Here is a 16,693-nt window from a genome sequence, read left to right as displayed (position 1 = left end):
TAGTTTCTTGGAAGATTCATTAGTAGTTTCTCGGAAGATTCATTAGTACCTTCTTACCAGCTTTTCCACTGTTACTGGGGCAAAAATCAACTAATGGGGGAGAGGACATAACTCTTCCAAGGGCATCCACCTCTCTCTCCTGTTTCTGGAGAGAATCTACTTCAACTTCTCAGACCTGTATCTGTGTCCACTGTTACCTTACTCCCAACTTTGCTTCCGTGACCCCCCTCTCATCAGCCTGCAGGCGAGAGAGTCTCTTTAGTCATATCAGAACGGCTCTTGCTGCTATTATCCCTGTTCTCTTTGGACACTTCCCCATCTTAGGATTTTTTCCACTTTACGTGTAAACCATGAACTCATGTAATTTTGGTAAAGAATTATTTTCATATATGTAGGGCCAGGTAACAAAATCTTGTACAGGATCGAGCTTTTTGGTTGTCAGGGTGTTTTTTGATGTTACTCATTTATATCAGGTGTGAAAAATACCTAGCACATGTGGCAGCTAGCAAGTAGGAGCACATGCTGGGCACTCAGAGTTCAAAATGTCACGACGTCATAGCCGCACAATTTTTAGTGCTCTGGAGTCCATGAAACATTTCCACATACAGTATCATCCTGGGGGACCCCCAGGGAAAGTCATAAACATCCTTATTTTCAAATGGCAAATCCTGGTCACCACTCGCCCTGGAGAATGCCCCAAGAGCTGCCCACATAGGAAGCACTTTCAAAACAACTTAGTTATAAGTCAGTGCCTCCAATTTGGAATGTTGGCCCTTGTGATTTTTCATCTGCGTTCGTATTTGAAACCCCTGTCTGCTTTTCTGTGTACAGTATCTTGATACACAAGGCCCGTTATTCTCAGTCAGCAGTGACACAGGCCTCCCGTCCCTGAGTTTATTTGTGTTGAGACATAGCTGACCTTCTGTGGAGACGCTGTTGCCCTAGCTACCCAGTGTTGCTCACATGTGCGGCACACGGCCTGTTTTAAGGCAGATCAATCCACACATGCCTTCCAAATTTGGAGGAAGCCTAGTGGGCTATTTCCTTACGATGAGTGAATGGACACACACCTTAAATATATTTATACTTATTTGACTGTCATAAGAAGTACAGTTTAGTTCACTTTTCTCGTTCTTTTTTTTTTAAATGTTTTTTTAAATTTATTTCTAGGAGACAGAAAGAGAGACAGTGTGAGCAGGGTACGGTCAGAGAGAGAGGGAGTCACAGACTGAAACAGGCTCCAGGCTCTGAGCTGGCAGTCAGCACAGAGCCCGACGCGGGGCTCGAACCCACAAACCGTGAGATCATGACCTAAGCGAAAGTCGGACGCTTAACCAACTAAGCCACGCAGGCGCCCCTACTTTTTTCGTTCTTAACCACAGAAGATTGTGGTGGCAATCTTTTGTATTCTCAGGAAATGGGGTATTTTGAAAGATTCCACGAGTCCAAGGACATTTCAGGGAGGTAGAGTCAAAGTCCACATAAGGAGTAACTTTCAAATAGTGATGTTCCAGAGCAAACTGGGAATCCTATCACTGTGAGAATTTGGTCACCAAGTGGATGGCCACTTGGTCAGGACATTATAATTCGTGATTCGAGGATCAGAGCTATAGCTGGACTGGATTACATTTGAGGGGCTTTTCAATCCTGGTTCCTGATTCTATGATCTACACACAGTCAAGAAGAAAGAAGAGAATGGAAAAGGTCTGGTTTGAAATCTGTTTTCCAGGAGTTAGAACAAGTGATGGGACCTTATAAGGGTGAAATAGCTCTTTGAAATAACTTATTTGGATTTCTAAACATAACTGTAGAGAGATTGATTTTGTGTTTGGGGTATCAGTAGTCCGGAAGTTGGAGTGGTTTAGTAAAAAGCCAGTTTTAGGTAATAGCTGGGGTGTTCCACACTCAGTTCTAAGCAAAGGCAGCTGATCTGCCGAACCCAGAACAAGAATGGGGATTCTTTGTGTTGAAAGAAATCATAATCAAAACACATGAATGCTTCCAGATGAAAATAGTTAGGCAAAGCTTAAAGCTACCTTCGAGGCAGGTAGCATGATGACATGAGTACAGGGAGCTGTGTGACTTTGACCAACAGCCTCAAGTCTCTTAAGACTGGTTTTCCTCATCTCTCTGAAGAGTCTTGACTTAATGTCCTCCAAGGCCCTACCCAGCCCCAACCTTCTGGAAGATGCAAAGCGCTGCTTCAACTTCTTTTCTTCTCCACTTTGCCAAGCACCTGTCCCCGGACGGTATCTGCCATCCACTCTCCTGGGTGACCAGGACACGACACCGATCCTTTGGGGACCTCCTCTCTAAAAGAAGGACTTCAGATAGATTATTTATCAGGTCTGATCTGACAGTGGCCACTTTCTAGGGTGCTGTGAAGCTTGCAGAGGGAGAATACCACATTGGTGACTGTCTATATTGATGTAATTGTTTTCTGTCTCTAAAACAGAGAGAACAGCATGTGCCTCCTCTCCCTCTCCCTAGACATTTTGTTGGCATTGATTTTTGCATTGGCTTCTCACAGAATAGTGTGAATTTTTTTTTTATAACTATCTGGGAAAAGGAGTTAAAGTAGAAAAATGTGATCAAATCCTGTGCCTTAGGATGCCTAAATGTTTATCTCCTTAAGTGAACAGAAAATCTTTTTGTTTGTGGTTTAGTTATTCCTTCACTACGGGATATCCAGACTCCTATTTTAATCTTAGTGGCATAACTTTTGGCTTTGACTTCCTATTTTTAAGTAAACCTCTTGGACATGAATTTGACATGCTTCCATAAAACAATTTGGCTTTCCAAACTATTCCTCTTTTATAATCCAAACTTCTGAGATTGTGAATCTGTGTGAAACAGTTGTGTCTACTTGTCTCTATGGGGTGGCCCTTCTGTCCCTCTCCACCAGGTTAGTAGTAGTAAGAGCGGGTCAGATTTGTGGTGAGGTAGAGCCAAGCTGTGATTTGCAAGGAAGTGAAGAATTTTGAGGGCACCTTGAGATGCATGTGAAGCAGGGGACATAGAAATCGCTATAAACCCTTAGTAGCTGCCTGTACAGTAAATCCCGACTTCCTGTGCACGACAGCCAACACCTCGTGCCTTCTGGGAAGCTAAGGCAAGGAGTGAAGAGCTGAGTTTTTGACTTCCATTGCTGTCTCGCTATAAGGTCTAAGGGATACCCTATGACCCCTTTGCTAAAGCTGTTTTGGATAAGTCAAATCCATTTCCAGGTCCTGGCTACTTGGAGAGCCAGGTACTTGGGGCTGTGAGGACAGGAAGTGGGCTCTTTTCCTCAGCATGCGTTTTGGTGATATACTTCTCAGTCAGCAACTTGGTGACTTGGGGTAGAAAAGGTAAGGCAGGCATGCTTTTTTTCTCTCTCTCAAAATAAATAAACCCTTTTTTTTAAGTTTACATAGAGAGAGAGAGGTGGAGGGGGGCACAAGTGGGAAAGGGGTAAAGAGAGAGCAAGGCAGTGAGAGAATCCCAAGCAGGTTCCATGCTGTTAGCACAGAGCCCGACACAGGGCTCAAACTCACCAACTATGAGATCACCACCTGAGCCAAAACCAAGAGTCAGACACCCAATCCACTGAGGCACCCAAGTGCCCCCAAATAAACTTGAAAAGGTAAAGGCAGGCATTCAGATGCATTTATGGGCATTTTGGGGGGCATCAGGAGATCTTGGTGCAGAAATAACGGCGAGTAGGGGCAGAGTGGGAGGGAGCTTCTGCACAGTGGGGGCATCTAACCTGTGTCTGGGGTGTGGGAGGTGTGCCGGCCGGCCGGACAGCAGGAGGGCTGCAGGTGCCGAGTTGGGCCTTGGTTCTCAGCCAGCATCTCCAGGGCACTGAGGGCGTTAGAACTCAGGGCGGCCCTTCTGACCGTCTCTCACCTCACTATGCGCTGGAGACACCACGCTGGCTCACTTTTAAGGTCCGAGCAGTCCCACGTGGCACTGGCTTCCTCTGTCACTCACCCTATCCTGTCTGTCCTACTTCCTGCCTTGGAGCCCTTCGTTTGTTTGCTGATGCTTCAAGGTCCTTTAAGGAGGGAGAAATGCTTTTTATCCTGAAATCAGAGATAAGAGGCTTAAAAACAAATAAACGGTTTGAGGCTGCACTTTGAAGCAGGAATCTTCCTGTGGTGATAGGGGTAATGAAAGTGGCCCGGCCTTGGATTGTGCCCATGGGCAGGGGTCCACCCTCCCAGCACGGCAAGGGGAAGAGCCCCATACGAAACTAAATGCTCTCCTGTCCTAGGATATTTTGAAGTTCTTAATAATTTTAGAACAGGGGAGCCTACGTCTTCATTTTGCACTGGCAAACGAGGTTGCTAGTCCACCTTCCAAAGTTGAGGACAGGAAGGAAAAGAAGAGGGAGATAGAGTTAGGGGTGAACTGTGCAGTCAGCGCCTTTCCTGAGGGTCAGCTCTGTTGACCTTCGGTGCACTGGGGCAGATGGAACCTGTGTGTGACAAACACCCTGTGTGTACAGAGTATTTTGTCACAAGACTGTAGAAACTGGCAAGGCTGACATTTTTTTGTATTTTTATTGTGCCCATGCAAAGCACTTTTGTTCCCAGGGGAGGGTTGTTTTTTTTTTGTTTTTTTTTTTTTCCAGAAGTTGAGGCTGTCACTGTTCTCCCTTATGTTTCCTGTTAAGAACAGGCAACAAGAGCGCTGTGACAATGGGGGAAGTCCAGGATGGGCGAACTTGGCTTTTGTGGGAGAGGGGAGCAAAGGCTCTGTGGAGAAATGGTCCTAACTGGGGCCTCACACAAAGTGGAAAGATGTGTGCTGGGGGAGGCCATGGGGGTTGGGGGGACACACAGGCAAGGGGCCCCTTCCTGTGAATGTATGGCCAGGGCTGCTGCGCCAATTGCAGCCTGCTCCGCTTCTTTGGGTAGGAAGCAGTGTTTACAGAAAGGATCTGTAGTTTTTTAGCCCAACAGCTGGCTTCCCCTTTTAGAGTCAAGGGTGAGGTCCTGCACTGAGGCTTAATCAACATGCATGGATAGGACACCTGCTCTTTGTGCAGGATGTCCCCAGCTGTTTAGGGGGCTGGGAAAGGAGGATGAGGCAAGGTCTCAGGCCTGAAGGACCTGATTATATACACGGGGAAGCAAAACTGAGTGACTGACGGGTCAGCACGGGGTACTCTTGGTGCTGTGGGCCTCAGAATTGGAGGCCGGACGCAAGCCAGACAGTCAGGGAAGGAGGCTGGACCTGAGGCTGAGAAGGGGTCACCAGAGAGGGAACGAGGTAAGGGAACAGATTGGCCGCATGGGGAAGAATACCAGAAAGCTGACTGACTCCAGAATAGGAGGTCAGCGTGGAGAGCAGCCTGGCCAGCCTGCGGGATGCAGACACACTAGCAGTGGCTTCACAAGGGTCCTGAGGGCTGGGCACAGGAGTTCAGCCAACAGGGATCCTCTGGACCTGGAGTCAGAAGATCCCTTCTCCCTAGGAGGCAGTGAGCTCAAGCTCAGCTCTTGGGTCCCAAATAGCCCTCCTTCTCCTCCTGCTCGGAGTGGTTACCACGTCCTTAAACAATTCAGCATCGTGGAGGTCCCCGTGGTCAGAGATGGGGACTGCCATCGTCTGTCTCAGCTGCCCGTATGTCGGTGCACTGGGCACTATGTCTGACATTTCATACACACTAGTTTATTTAATCCTCTCTTGCACCAGACAGGTGGGCATGCTCATTATCTCTGTTTGACCTCAAGGCTACTCATCTGGTGGGTGCTGGGGCCAAGATTCCAGAGCTTTAGATCTCGGCCCCTCACCAGGCTGCGTCTCACCTCTGAGGGTCTCTGACCCAATACACACTCCTCCAGTCCCAGAATGATGTGGGGAAACCTTTTAAAAACATGTCCAAGGTGTACAGACACCCTTGGGGGAGATCCTACACTGGTGAGTTGTCTAAAATCGGGAGGAAGTTTTAATAGGAAGAGAAGGAAAAACATGCGCACCTGGGGGAGACAAACAGAAAGAGACACAGGAAGAAGCCGCCAAAGACAAATCCTTCAAGTAACTGAGGGCAGAACTGGAGGTGCGGGAGCCGTTAGCACAAAAAGCTTTGTTTAAGCAGCTCAGACAGGCACTTCTCAGAATTATTACAGCTTTATGGGAAAGGGCTTGAAAGAGGAGAGAATATTGAATTCAAAACTAGTTGAAAGCCACTGAGGAGCTGTTTGGCATGCCTGTGCGTTCCTAAGAGACAGTTTACCTTTTTATTGTATTCTCCAAAGCATTAGACCTTACGTAGGGAAGCTTGGAGGACCCCACAATCCGATCCCAGCTTATCGGTGCAACTTCATTTCCGACTGCTCTCTCCTAACCTTCCTGTCCTACTGCCGAATCCTTATTATCTTGCTCCTGCCCTGGCACTGCTTCCCTGGGCACAGTCCTGCACCAGAAAAACCTGGGCTCCCGACCTCTCCGCCCACGGGTTCCTCTCTGAAATCTGCTGCTTTTCCAGCTGCAGCTGCGCCTCCTTTCCCCAGACCAGCCTACAGCATGGTGCTCTCTCCAGCTGGTTTTATAGCTCTTCCATTAGATCAGCCTGTCTTTACTGACCACTTGTAGCAACAGTTAGAGCCTGAATAGCAGTCTTTCCCATTAGGGAGCCAGCTGCTGGAGCCTTAAAGTCTAACTCCACCCAGCTCCGCCTGCCTGCCCACCCGAGGAGGAGCCTGGCCTCCTGACTCTCTGTTCACCCCTTGGATGCAGCCTACTCCTGGGGAGGGGCGGAGCCACGTCCCACTCAGCGGCCGCACCATTAGTGTGTATCAAAGAAATTGCTTTTAACTTTTGGGAGTGAAAGTGTATTTGAAACCCTAGATAATCACAATACTCACAAATCTGCTCTGCTCTTAAAGTTCCATTGTAAATTAGGTGTTTGGATTAGGGGATATTTTCCATAGAATAATACTATAAATAGTACTTGGATTCCTTGGACATATCATAGATCTGATTTAAACTCCAAAATCAAACAAACCGGTGCTTGCCAGAGGGGAGTCTGGGGGCAGGCTGGGGGCAAAATGGGTGAGAGGAAGTGAGAGATACAGGCTTCCAGTTCTGGAGTGAGTAAGTCACGGTGATGAAAAGTACAGCATAGGGAATATAGTAAATGGTATTTTTTTTTAAGTTTATTTATCTGAGAGAGAGAGAGAGAGAGAGAGAAAACCAGTGGGGGAGGGGCAGAGAAAGAGGGTCAGAAGATCCAAAGCAGGCTCTGTGCTGATAGCAGAGTACCCACTGTGGGTCTTGAACTCAGGAACTGTGAGATTATGACCTGAGCCCAAGTTGGATACTTAACTGATTGAGCCACCCAGGCACCCCCAGTCAATGTTGTGTTAATAGATTTGTACGGTGACAGATGGTAGCCAGACTTGTGAGCATAGCATAATGTGTAGACTTGTCAAATCACTGTGTTGTATGCCTGAAGCTAACATAACATAGTGTGTGAACTATACTTCAATAAAAAAAGGAAGTTACCCTCCTCAATTTTTTAAAATAAATAAATAAAAACAAAATAAAAGCTAAACAAACAAACTCCAAACTCAAGAACACAAATGCTAGAGGTGGGAGATGAGTGAGTACGGAGAGTACTTTAGAAAATTATTTTCGTTTTCTATTCTAGGCATTACTAGTACCTTCTCAATGTAGTACCTAATGGTAAAGTCATTTAAAAAAATTTTTAATGTTTATTTATTTTTGAGAGAGAGATAGAGACAGTGTGAGCAGGGGAGGGGCAGAGAGAGAGGGAGACACAGAATCTGAAACGGGCTCCAAGGCTCTGAGCTGGCTGTCAGCACAGAGCCCGATGCGGGGCTCGAACCCACAAACTGTGAGATCATGAGCTGAGCTGAAGTCGGACGCTTAACCGACTCAGCCACCCAGGTACCCCTATAAAGTCATTTTTAAAAACCTTTTTAATTTGAAATATTTTAGAATTACAGAAGAGTTACAAAAATAGCATAGAATTCCTGTATACACCCTTTACCCAGCTTCTCCTGATGCCAACATTTTACATGACCAGGTACAATGATAAGAACGAGGCAGATAACATTGGTACAGGACTAATAGCTAAATTTTCCCCAGGCTTTGTTTTGTTTTGTTTTTGTATTTCTCCTACTTGGTTTTCTCTGAACTTAGATCTGTGGCTTGGTGTCTATCATTCATTTTGGGAAACTGTGAGCCAGTGTTTCTTCAAATATTTCTTTACCCCATTCCTTCTCTCTTCTTCTGGAGTTAAATTATGTGTACGTCACAGTGCTTGACATTGTCTCTCATCTCTTGGATGTTCTGTTTCTTTGTTTGTTTTCATTTTTCTCTCTTTGCGTTTCAGTTTGCGTAACTTTTAGTGACCCGCCTCGAGTTAATTGATTATTTCCTCAGCAGAGAGAGGGTTACTCATGAGCCCATCCAGGGCATTCTTTATTATTGTATTTTTTTAAATTTCTACAATGCCACTTGAGTCTTACAATTTCCATCTCCCTGCTGAAATTACCTGATTGCACATGTTGTCTACTTTTTCCGCTTGAGCGTTTAACATATAGATCATAGTTATTTTCATATCTTTGTCAGATGGTTCCAGCATCTATGTCATATTTGAGTTTGGTTCTGATGATTGCTTTGTGTCTTGGATTTTTTCCTGCCTCATAATTTTTGTTGGAAGCCAGATATCTCGCGTAGCTGGTAGCAACTGAGGTACTGTTTATCCTTGGAAAGGGCACACTTCTGCTTCTCCTAGGCCTTTAGTGTGTCTGTGTGTGGGGGGGGGAAGAAGTTAATCAAGTTAGGAGTCGGGATGGGTTTGAGGTTTGTTGTTGCTATGGTTACCCCAGAGCACCACAGCCTTCAGATTCCTTTAGTGATACCTTGTGTTTAGGGTGGAGGTGGTTTTGTCTGAGCATTCTCTCCTCAGCCCTACAGTTTAGATCTTCCCTTTCATGTCAGACAAGGTCTTCCGGTATTTCTCTCCTGGCCCATCCCAGCGTTTCTATTACTTGTTATTCAGGCTTGTTGGCTTAGCCCTGCAGGGCACTGGTGGTGGGCGGGGCAGTCCCTGGTGTTCTGACCGAATCTCAGCCTTACACAGGCACCATGTCATAGGTCTTGGGGTGTTCTCCTGATCCACCTCCAGGAGGAAGGCTTTTTCACTTCTCTCTTCCCCTAGCTGCAGTAGGTTTCACCAGCTCCGGGAGGGTGAGAATGTTTGTTGCCCTTTCCCCACCAATAAGCTCTTGCTCCACAGAGAGGAGGCAGGAGAGAACGGTACAGGAGGAATTTTCTTGCCCCCTCCCACACGGCTGCTGCCCTCTCCCCTGGGCCTGCACCACATACTTTCTTTTTCCTTCCTTTGTTAAAATTGAAGTGTAATTGACATACAGTATCCTATTAGTTTCAGGTGTACATACATTACAAAACAATCCCCATCTGCCACCGTAAAGTTGTTACTGTATTATTGACTTATATTCCCTATGCTATATGTCACATCCCTGTGATTTATTTATTTTATACCTGGAAGTTTATACCTCTTAATCGCCTTCATCTATTTTGCCCCCCCAGTTCCCACTCTGGGAGCCAACAGTTGTTTCCTGTGTGTACGAATATTTCTGTTTGGTTTGTTCATTTATTTTGTTTAAAAATTTTTTTTAATGTTTATTTTTGAGAGAGACAGAGCATGAGTGGGGGACGGGCAGAGAGAGAGAGAGGAATCACCGAATCAGAAGCAGGCTCCAGGCTCTGAGATCTCAACACAGGGCCCGATGTGGGGCTCAAACTCACAAATTGTGAGATCATGACCTTAGCCGAAGTCAGATGCTCAACAGACTGAGCCACCCAGGTGCCCCTTCTTTGTTTTTTAGATAACGCATCTAAGTGAAATTACATGATATTTATCTTTCTCCGTCTTACATTTCATTTAGCATAATACCCTCATGTCCACCTATTTTGTCAAAAATAGCAAGATTTCATTATATATATATGCATGCCGCATTTTCTTTATAGGTTCATCTGTTGATAGACATTTAGGTTGTTTCCATCCTTTGGTTACTATAAATAAGGTTGCAGTGAACATAGGGGTGCATATATCTCTTTGGTGGTTTTATTTTCTTCAGAAGTGGAATTGCTGGATTGTATGGTAGTTCTGTTTTTAATTTTTTGAGGAGCCTTCATACGGTTTTCACATATGTTCCTACCAGCGGTGTACAAGGGTTCCCTTTTCTCCATAACCAGGCCAACACTTGTTGTTTTTGTCTTTTTGATAATCACCAGTCTGACAGATGTGGGGTGATATCTCATTGTGGTTTTGATTTGCATTTCCCTGATGATTAGTGATACTGAAAATCTTTTCATGTGCCTGTTGGCTGTCTGTATGTCTTTCTTGGAAAAATATCTGTCAGTTTCTCTGTTTATTGTTTAATTAGGTTTTTTGTTTCTTGATATTAAGTTGTATAAGTTCTTCTTATTCAATATATGATTTGCAGATATCTTCTCGCATTCAGTAGGTTGTGTTTTCATTTTGTTGATGATTTCCTTCACCATGTAAAACCTTTTTAGTTAGATATCATCACATTTGTTTATTTTAGCTTTTGTTGCTCTTACCTGAAGAGACTGGTCCAAAAATATATTGTTTAAGACTGATGTCAAAGAGTTTACTGCCTATGTTTTCTTCCGGGAGTTTCATGCTTCCAGGATTTTACATTCAAGTCTTTAATCCACTTTGAATTTATTTTTGTACAGGGTATAACGGTCCTGTTATAATGGTCCAGTTTCATTCTTTTGCATGTAGATGTCCAGTTTTCCCAACACTATTTATTGAAGAGAATGTCTTTTCCACATTGTATATCCTTGCCTCCTTTGTCATAGATTAATTGACCATATATGTGTGGTTTGTTTCTAGGCTTTCTATTCTGTTCCATTGAGCTATGTGTCTGTTTTAATGCCAGTACCATACTGTTTTGATTACTATAGATTTGTAGTATAGTTTGTAATCAGGAAGTGTGATACTTCCAGCTTTGTTATTCTTAAGGTTGCATTGGCTATTTGGGGTCTTTCATGGGTCCATACAAATTTTACAATTATTTGTTTTAGTTTTGTGAAAAATGCCATTAGTATTTTGAGATTGCATTGAATATGTAGATTTCTTTGGGTAGTATGGACATTTTAAAAACATTAATTCTTCCAGTCTATAAACATAGAATGTATTTCCATTTATTTGTGTCCTCTTCAGTTTCTNATGTGGGGTGATATCTCATTGTGGTTTTGATTTGCATTTCCCTGATGATTAGTGATACTGAAAATCTTTTCATGTGCCTGTTGGCTGTCTGTATGTCTTTCTTGGAAAAATATCTGTCAGTTTCTCTGTTTATTGTTTAATTAGGTTTTTTGTTTCTTGATATTAAGTTGTATAAGTTCTTCTTATTCAATATATGATTTGCAGATATCTTCTCGCATTCAGTAGGTTGTGTTTTCATTTTGTTGATGATTTCCTTCACCATGTAAAACCTTTTTAGTTAGATATCATCACATTTGTTTATTTTAGCTTTTGTTGCTCTTACCTGAAGAGACTGGTCCAAAAATATATTGTTTAAGACTGATGTCAAAGAGTTTACTGCCTATGTTTTCTTCCGGGAGTTTCATGCTTCCAGGATTTTACATTCAAGTCTTTAATCCACTTTGAATTTATTTTTGTACAGGGTATAACGGTCCTGTTATAATGGTCCAGTTTCATTCTTTTGCATGTAGATGTCCAGTTTTCCCAACACTATTTATTGAAGAGAATGTCTTTTCCACATTGTATATCCTTGCCTCCTTTGTCATAGATTAATTGACCATATATGTGTGGTTTGTTTCTAGGCTTTCTATTCTGTTCCATTGAGCTATGTGTCTGTTTTAATGCCAGTACCATACTGTTTTGATTACTATAGATTTGTAGTATAGTTTGTAATCAGGAAGTGTGATACTTCCAGCTTTGTTATTCTTAAGGTTGCATTGGCTATTTGGGGTCTTTCATGGGTCCATACAAATTTTACAATTATTTGTTTTAGTTTTGTGAAAAATGCCATTAGTATTTTAATGGAGATTGCATTGAATATGTAGATTTCTTTGGGTAGTATGGACATTTTAAAAACATTAATTCTTCCAGTCTATAAACATAGAATGTATTTCCATTTATTTGTGTCCTCTTCAGTTTCTTTCATTAACATCTTATAGTTTTCAGAATACATATATTTTTTTTTTTTACCTCCTTGGTTAAATTTGTTCCTAAGTATTTTAGTCTTTCTTACTGTGTTTTTTTTTTCTTAATTTCTCTTTCTGATGGCTCCTTAGTATATAGAAATGCAGCTGACTTATGTATGTTAATTTTGTAATTTTACTAAATTCATTTACTAGTTCTAATAGATTTTTTGGGTGGAGTCTTCATGATTCTATATAAGAATCCTGTCACCTGCAAATAGTGACAATTATACTTCTTCCTTTTCCATTTGGATACCTTTTATTTATTTTTCTTGCCTAATTGCTGTGACTAGGACTTCCACTAAGATGTTGAACAGAAGTGTTGAGAGTGAGTTTCCTTGTCTTATTCCTGACCTCAGAGAAAAAGCTTTCCAGTTTTTACCTTTGAGTTTGCCATATCTGGTCTTTATTATGTTGACACATGTTCCTTCTGTACCCATTTTGTTGAGAGTTATTTTTCAGAAGTGGACGTTAAATTTTGTCAGATGTTTTTTCTGCGTCTATTGAAATGATGATATGGTTCTTATCCTTCCTTTCCTTAATGTAGTGTATCATGTTGATTGATTTGCAGTTACTGAACTTTCACTGTATCACTGGACTAAATCCCACTTATTCAGTGTGTATGATCCTTTTAATGTATTATTGGACTTGCTAATATTTTGTTGAAGATTTTTGCATCTATGTTCACCAGGGATATTGACTTATAATTTTCTTTTTTTATGGTTTTGGAATCAGAGAAATGCTGGCCTCACAAAATGAGTTTGGAAGCATTCCTTCCTGTTCAAATTTTTTTTGGTAATAATTTGAGAAGGATAGGTACTAATTCTTCTTTAAATGCTTGGTAGAATTCATTTGTGAAGCCATATGCTCCTGGACTTTCGTTTGGGGGGAGTTTTTAAATGACTGATTCACTTTCATTACTTATAATTGATCTATTCAGATTTTCTATTTATTTGTGATTCAATCTTGGAAAGTTATGTGTTTCTAGGAATTTATCCACTTTTTCTAGGTTTTTCAATTTGTTGGCATATAATTGTTGGTAGTAGTCTCTTATGATCCTTTGTATTTCTGTGGTGTCAACTGCAACCTCCTCTTTCATTTCTGATTTTATTTATTTTGGCTCTTTATTTTGATGAGTCTGCTAGGTGTTATTAATTTCATCATTAAAAATAATCAGCTTTTAGTTTCATTGATGATTTGTTTCTTTTTAAGTCTCTTTTATTTCCACTCTGATATTTATTATGTCCTTCCTTTTACTGACAATGGGCTTTGTTTATTGTTCATATGGACACATTTAAGGCTCTGATTTTTCTTTGAGTACTCCGTGCTGTTCCTGGAGAAAGAGCCTGCAAGAGAGTACAGACTTCTTCACTTTTTTGAACTCCAGGGGCTTCCCTCTTTTGCCAGTCTGCTCTTAGCCTCCATCATTTTGTTAATTTCTTTTTACCAGTGTCCAGTTGCATCTACTCCAATAAATGAGTGCTCAAGTCTCTTCTCTACCTGTGGGCTCCTGGCTCTCCTTAGACTTTAGGCCAGCTGTTTATTCTGTGTATTTTGCTTTCCACTAAATCAAAAGAGTCTTGCATTTAAAATTAGTCAGCTCTTTTTTCATTATAAGTGATGCTTCTTCAAGCTCCTTATATTCTGGAGTGGATGCAGAAGTGTGAAACTACTCCTTAAAATAATAATTTAAAACCTATTGATTACTTTTGTTTCCCTACAAATCAGTAATTTCTTCTCAAATCTAGTTTCAGCCATCATACACAATCCAACGGTTTAAAAGAACTTAATTATATTGATTTTACTGAGTGAGAATGTTGTGGTCACATCCCAAATCTGGAAATCCATTTTTAGAAGATGTATTTTGAGTGAAAATGTCAAATTCTTTTTTTTTTTAATTTTTAAAAAACGTTTTATTTATTTCTGAGAGAGAGAGAGAGAGAGAGAGAGAGGGAGACAGCATGAGCAAGGGAGGGTCAGAGAGAGAGGGAGATACAGAATCCGAAACAGGCTCCAGGCTCTGAGCTAGTTGTCAGCACAGAGCCTGACGCAGGGCTCAAACCCATGAACCATGAGATCGTGACCTGAGCCGAAGTCAGACGCTTAACCACCTGAGCCACCCAGGCACCCCAAACGTCAAATTCTTTCTCATTTCTGTGGCCAACCATCAAAGAAATGGCATTGTTGCTTAAAACTGTATCATGTACCATATCTCTATTCTTTATTTGAATTTTAATGTTTTTAATTTTTTTTAAGTTTTATATACTTATTTTGAGAAAGAGAGCGAGTGAGCAGGGGAGGAGCAGAGAGAAGGTGAGAAAGAGAATCCCAAGCAGGCTCCTTGCTGACAGTGTGGAGCCTAATCAAAAGCTTAAAGTCATGAACCATGAGATCAGACCTAAGCTGAAACCATGGGTTAGACGCTTAACCCACTGAGCCACTGAATTTTAATATTTAAGTGTTGGATACCTGGATTTTTTTCTCAAATGTTCTATTATCATAAGAAGTGAAATTATTCTTATTGTGACAGTTTATAATTTATAAATATACTTCCTCAAACTGGTAGTACTGAGCCATCCCTGTCTTCCTCATTGCCAGAATTTGGGGTTATTATTTTCCATCCATTTCTTCCTTTCCCCTTAGTCTAGAATCCCTATTATCCTCATGCTGGTGTTGATGTCAGTTCTGTGTCAACAGGATTGGGGGAGTCAATAAGGTAGCAGAGAGAAGGGAAAAGGTAATATCTTGTTCTCAGCTCAAATACCCACCGTTTTCCTGCATTTCCCCTCCCCCTGCAGGCCTAGAGACACACTGGTGGCTGAAATGTCCACACCAGCTGCCCCATTTCTTTATCACCATCCCACACAAACCGTCAGCTTAGGAAATAAGCCAAGACCTTAAAACCCCAGGAGGCTGTGCATTACCTCTGAATCCTGCCATGATGCTTCCTCTGGGGCTGTGTCCCAGGCAGCCGCCCCTGCTTCCTTCCTCCCCTGCACCTGTCCTCCAGGTGTGGAGCCTGTGTCCTAACCAGTGACTTAGAGCCCTCGTCTCCAGTTCCCGTTGTCCCGGGGGGAGGGATAGTCCCTTGTCCTATTCAAAATGTCATTCTGACTTTCAAAGTTATAAACATGAATGGATTTCACAGTTATGTGCTTGGGTTGATTTACGTAGCACGATAAATGCTATAGCACAGGCACATACTGGGCTAAAGAGGTTTGTGTGGGCTGGTGTGAGAACTTCACCACAACAGGTCATATTGTTTTTGTGCCTTTTGAGTGACTTACAAATACACTTTTGGACATAAGTTACTTGTAAATAGAAGACTACCCTCTGTATTTCCTTTGCATTGTGAATGTTGCTGTCAGTGACAGCCAGAGTTGTTTTTTGTTTTTGTTTTTGTTTTTGTATTGCAAGTCAGAATCTGTCTGATTTATCCAGGGAAAGGGAACATGTGGATGGCAGAGATGGGATTATTTTGACTCTAAGCAAGAGACCAGGTTTGCGAAGTGTCTTCTCTTTCTCCCTCTGTTTCCATTGAGGTTGCTGATCAGAAGTCAGTATCTACAGAGAGATACAGGCTTGTTCTTCTTCACGTTGGAAGATCTGCTAGGCCTTCTGCCCAGATGATTTTACTCTCAGCATAGGACCTGTAGGAGCTGAGGTGGGAGAGGGGGAAACACCAAGTATAGCTCCATGGTGGAGGTGCATGCCGAAATCCTACCTGGCTCTCTTTCTGCCCTCAGCTCGCTGTTTTTGCTGCGGACACAGATGAAGGGAAGGAATAGACGTTTCCAACCTTGGAGGGTGCCATTTGGTTTATCAGTGGGGATAGAAAGTACCATTCTGAGAGATGACTTCAACCGAAGGTTTTTGTAGGGAGGATACTGATGGTAGAGAACAGAGCCAAGAGGATATTAAATTGCAGGAGGAGGCAATTAAGTTAAGCGCTACTTAAAACTTCATAGCTTGTTAAATGTAGGAACAGATGGGTAATGGAAGACAGTAGACTTATGCTTTGAGTTTTTTTTAAAGACCACGGCTATTCCGTGGTCTTTTCATTCATTGCACATGTCCTACACACCAGACATTGTCAGTGCTGGGGAAAGACAAAGTTACACTCGTAATCCCTGTCCCCTGGTGAGCCCCACGGTCCAGTGTGAGGGATACCCACTACACAGGTGACGACAGCATAGTCACACCTTAAACAGGTTGGACGGGTGGGAGAGAATTAGCCATAGATTGGCATGATCAGAAGGCATCAAAGGGAAGGCTACCCTTAAACAAGGTTGCTTTTATTTATTTATTTTCTTTTTTGAACAGGGTTTTGAACGATGAGTAAGAATTGGTTCAGGCCAAGGTGTATATATGCTGTGGGGAGAAAAGAATTTGGGACAGCAGTAGTAAATTGGGCAAAACATGGAAGCCTATAAAGGCCTGGTGGGCT

General features: G+C 42.4%; 1 protein-coding gene across 2 annotated transcripts in view; it reads left to right on the top strand.

Moving 5' to 3' along the window:
- The window catches only part of CSGALNACT1 (chondroitin sulfate N-acetylgalactosaminyltransferase 1), a 349,679-nt gene that overhangs the window by 259,205 nt on the left and 73,781 nt on the right, over window positions 1–16,693 (top strand). The gene's annotated exons all lie outside the window — the stretch shown is intronic.

Source organism: Crocuta crocuta, unplaced genomic scaffold (genome assembly GCF_008692635.1).
Source record: "Crocuta crocuta isolate KB4526 unplaced genomic scaffold, BGI_CrCroc_1.0 scaffold177, whole genome shotgun sequence".
Classification (NCBI taxonomy): Eukaryota; Metazoa; Chordata; class Mammalia; order Carnivora; family Hyaenidae; genus Crocuta; species Crocuta crocuta.
Note: the sequence above shows the minus strand (reverse complement) of the source record. Positions and strands in the feature narration are given on the sequence as shown.